The sequence below is a fragment of the Pholcus phalangioides genome, unplaced genomic scaffold (genome assembly GCF_987345545.1).
Source record: "Pholcus phalangioides strain wild (caught in Gottingen) unplaced genomic scaffold, Ppha-v1.0 ptg000014l_1, whole genome shotgun sequence".
Taxonomy (NCBI): domain Eukaryota; kingdom Metazoa; phylum Arthropoda; class Arachnida; order Araneae; family Pholcidae; genus Pholcus; species Pholcus phalangioides.
The window spans coordinates 8,736,813-8,741,920 of record NW_028301607.1 but is presented as its reverse complement, the minus strand read 5'-3'; positions in this window follow the sequence as shown (position 1 = coordinate 8,741,920).

The following is a 5,108-nucleotide window of genomic DNA, read 5'->3' as shown; positions in this document are numbered from 1 at the left end:
AATAAAAAAAAAACCATAAAATGTTTTTTGTTTTTTAATTTTCAAAAAAAAAATTCATAGTACACTATTTCAGAGTATCCTGTAAGATTAACTCGAGCTAAAGCAAAATGACAGAAATGACTTGGTAACAAAAACAATTTTTGACCAAAATAGGGTACTAGCAACCACGGATAGTGTGTTTTTCTGTCTTCCCCTCACAATGTATGTTACATTCTTTTTTCCGAGTCTTCCAGAGTTCAGTCTGTCAACTTTTCGACAATGCACACAGCAAATTATGAAGACACGTAAGTTTATTAAGAATATGACACTCTTTCGAGACCACTTCCAAGAGCACAGTGCAAAATGTGTAAATTACAAGGTCAGATATATCAAGGTGGACCAGATAGTTTTACTGCATTGCCCATCTCTTTTTCAAAAGGGTTTGTTTAAATTTTAGCGCTCAATGCCAGTGTAATAGTTTTTGACAAATGAACCACTTCTAGCTCTTTGCTGAGCATTGCAAATATTGTTTATGGCTCTGCATGCCCCTAAAAATACAGAAGACAATTGAATGTCATTGGGTATCATCAGTCACAAAACCTATAATAGGCCTATGTACCCAACTGCTTTGTTAACTGTTGTTTCACCCATACATAAAATGTGCACCATAATTTTGAATGATGAATGTTATTGCCCAAAGATCATGAACTATATAGTAAGTACAAAATTATTTTTTCGCATCCAGTAGAAGTTTTTAAATCACTGCTCTACTTGTTGACCCCTCAAACTAAGCAAATGGAAAATTAATATATAAACTAGCAAATGATCCACATACATTCTTCCTAAATAAATTTGAAAATACAATTTCTGCTTTGGCAGAATCATTAATTGCAATGTACTACATTATATTATTTGGCATTATATAGATGATTTTCTCCTCAATTAAATGAATTTTGTTGATAGATTTTGGTTAAAAAAATAGGAAAAGTAGGACAAAACCAGGACATTTTACCGAAAAGTAGGACGAGTGGAAGCCCTGTTAAAAAAAACAAACTGCAGTCAAAATAAAACCTGTCTTTGGCTTTTGCAAAATTCTATGATCTTGGGATGGAAGAGAATTAAAATAAATAAATTAACATAAAACTCTTCAATCAATAAGATTTAATTTCAAGATTTAACTTGTTTTGATAGTGAATATTTCAAGTGCATGAATTCATCAATATTCAGGGTGAGTAGCGAGACCATGGCCTACTTTGCTGATTCAGTCACTCTTATAAGGAGAGGAAGGAACATATTTTTGCTCTCTCAAGAGTGACCCCTCAACAGAATTTGACTGCATTATCAGCTCAAACTCTTTACAGCTTACCCATGCTATGAAACATTACTTTCATAGAGACACTTACATGAGACATATTGGCATTCGGCATGTCCTGCAACATAATTTTAAGGGGAAATTGGAGCACTCGTTATCATTCCACTGGCCAGCTTGTGCCGAATTGATTGCTGCACGCTTCCATTTTGAATGATGTATTACAATTATGCATGTCCTTACGGTTAGCATGCCAGTCTTTTAGAATATTAGATTTTATTTATTGTGTCGTTTCATTATTTATGAATTCAGTGCCCACGTAAAAAAAACCCCCTTCAGAACTTGATGCATGACTTTAATATCGGAAACAAAATTCATATCCAACTGATATTATAATTCTTCGATAACCCAAACTGAAAACCAGTGCAGATACTGTCATGCACCGGTGGTGAAAAAATTGTCTTGAATGTAATAAGCTTTATTGAATCAAAATATGCCTCATCAGAAAAATCTGATCAATTTCCACTATTTATTAAATCAGTGTTATCAATAGTGCATATTAAGACTCGATTATGTGCTGAATATAATTCAGTGTCCAAATATGTATATACGTGTGTGACCAAAATGCCTATTTAACACTTATCTGTGTGTGTGTGCGCGCGCATAGACGACAGCCATTTTTATACTCAAGAGATGTTTCTCTTCTCACCGTAATTTTTTGCAATTTGTCTCACAGCATAGTTATTTTGCAAATGCATTTTTATTTAGACGCGATACAATTTAGTCTCGTTGCAGAATAACCAAAGCATATGCCTAGTCAAATATGGCTCAAAAAGTGCCAATGTAGAATTACGAGATAGTATTTTGTTCTGGATATTTTTTAACATATTTCCATGTAAATAAAATAAATGTCAATTCATGTGAAGCTCTCGATATAATATATATTTCTGTATGTTATTTGTGAAAAAAAAACGGAATAGTAGTTTAGATTATTACCTGGTTCCGAACAGGATCCATGGATGGGTGCATTCTAGTCATAAAAGAAATGCCGAGCGGATAGAGAATCCTCTGTCGGGAGTAAATGTACATATGAAAAATAATATATATTGGAAATGATTGGCACTGCTTTCATATGTGACGTCAATTGCATTATGATCTACGTGTTCACTTGATTAAAGTTTATTATTGGTGTCTCTAAAAATATTGTTCGTCTCTTTCAATATTTGTCTGTCATGAATGGTCTTTACCCTTATTTGATTCTAATCATTTAACACATAAGTAAACATTTTTTTTTGGTTTGCAGGAAGAGGCACATTTATGGTTTAGCTACCTGTGGGATAATTACAATTTTGCCCCACCCTTCTCCCATTCTAGTCTAATTTTATTGACTACACTTTCCACCAGGGTTGTTTGGTTTAAACCACGTTGGTTTAAACCATGGTTTAAACCTTGGTTTTAACCAAGTGATTTTTTTAAAAAAACCACTTCGGTTTTTTTCAAAAAATCAAATAAAAGTTGTCTAAATATAAATTTTTTTCCTTGAAAATATCATATTGGTTCATTATTAGCCAAAATGTTTCATTTTTACCACATTTTATATCCTTGGGGTACATTCTGATGGTATATCTTTATACAAATACAAATACAAATACAAATACAACGCCACAACAGGCAAAATGCCCAACGAGGTGGCTGATAAAAAGATGCCCATAAAAATATGGTTGTCATATGTTTCAAAAATACAGCAACCCAAATAAAAATGCAATTAACACAAATTACAAACAATATATACACATGATAAAATATTATACAATGCCCATAAAGAATACTTATGGTTGTCTTATTCTAAGAATGGATAGCTTCTCGATTTACCCCAACATGTTTATCGTATTTCTTTTTAAACGTGTCAATTGTGTTACAATTTACTACCTCCGGGGGTAAGCTATTCCATTTATTAACAACCCTATTGGAGAAAAATTCCCTGCGACACCATAACCTTGCATTGTCCCTCACCAATCGATACTGGTGTCCCCTTGTAAAAGCAGTCGATTGGCGGTGTACTAAAAGTTCATGGTCCATCCTATCCATCCCATTGAAAATTTTGAACACTTCGATCATATCTCCTCGACACCTGCGTTCATCCAATGTAAACATATTCAAAAAATGAAGTCTTTCTTCATAACTCAAGCCCTGTGTGCCAATAAGGACACGCGTAGCTCTTCTCTGCACCCCTTCAACCAAGTCTATGTCCCTCTGTAAGTATGGTCTCCAAAACCTTACAGCATACTCCAGTCCAGGACGAACTAAGCCTCGAAAAAGCGGAAGAATGACTTTAGGAGAACGCGAAGAGACCTTTTTGAAAATGAGACCAAGCATTCTATTCGCTTTTTTGACAACCGCTGAACAATGTTCAGAAAACTTAAGTCGCTCGTCAATGAGAATTCCCAAATCGGTGACTCTAGTTGCATCCGGGATAGTGACACCATTCAACTCGTAAGAGAACCGTGGGTTGTTCGAACCAAAATGAGCGACCATGCACTTATCTACGCTAAACGTCATGCTCCATTCATTTGCCCATGCTGCAATCTTGTTTAAGTTGGTCTGGAGCAACTCCCTATCGCTTTCATTTCCGATTACCCCCATTAGCTTCACATCATCTGCGAATTTGCTAGTAATTCCATCGACACCCTGATCGAGTTTGTCGATAAAAAGTGAAAAAAGTATGGGGCCAAGGACACTTCCCTGAGGAACTCCACTTGTGACGTCTGTCCAACCAGAGAATTCCCCGTTCACCATAACTCGTTGCGACCTATCTCTTAACCACGATTCTATCCAATTCAGCAAGTTGCCCCCTATTCCAATCTCGTGTAAACGCTTCAAGAGTTTGCCATGTTGGACCCGATCGAATGCCTTCTGGAAATCAAGGTAAACAACGTCGACATTTTTGCTCTTACCCAAAGCCTTAGTCACGTAATCATAGAAGCAAAGGAGGTTAGTTACACATGACTTCCCCTTCCTGAACCCATGCTGATTATCCGACAATACATTATTCTCGTCTATCCACTTCACAAACTGCCTTTTGATGATAATTTCCAAAATTTTCGAGAGGGAGCTCGTCAAACTCACTGGACGATAATTAGACACCACTTCTCTACTACCCTTCTTAAATATCGGAACAACGTTAGCCAGTTTCCAATCTCTCGGGACGATACCCTCAGCAACACTACTCCTGTATATCTGTGCGACTGGCCCCAACAATTCATTAGCACCTTCCCTGAGAACCCTGGGATAGATATCATCTGGTCCTGGTGCTTTGCTTGCACATACATTTCTTAGAAGATTTAGGACCTCCACGTCTTCAACTTGAATATCGTTGAGCGTTTTATTACCCCATGCAACACCCGTATATCGAATATCATTATCTCCATTAAAAACCGACGCGAAAAAGTCATTGAAAGCACTACACATGCCTACATTGCTCTCTACTTTTGAGCCTCCTATCGAGAGGGGGCCAACTGTCCCCTTACATCCGTTATTGACGTATCGAAAAAATGATTTTGGGTCAGAGCCAATGTTATCTGCCAACCTAGATTCAACTTGCTTTTTACTATCCCTTATCGCTTTCTTCAACAGTCTTCTTTTATCAGTAAACAATGATAGGTCACCTCGTCCACTTTTATACTCTCTGAATGCTCTTTTCTTTTCAAGATAAAGGTTCCGCACGCTATCCGTGAACCATAGAGGGTGTGATGTACAAACACGCTTTTTTCGAACAAAGGGTATGACGTCGTGCAAAACAGAGGACAGCTTCGTACTAAAT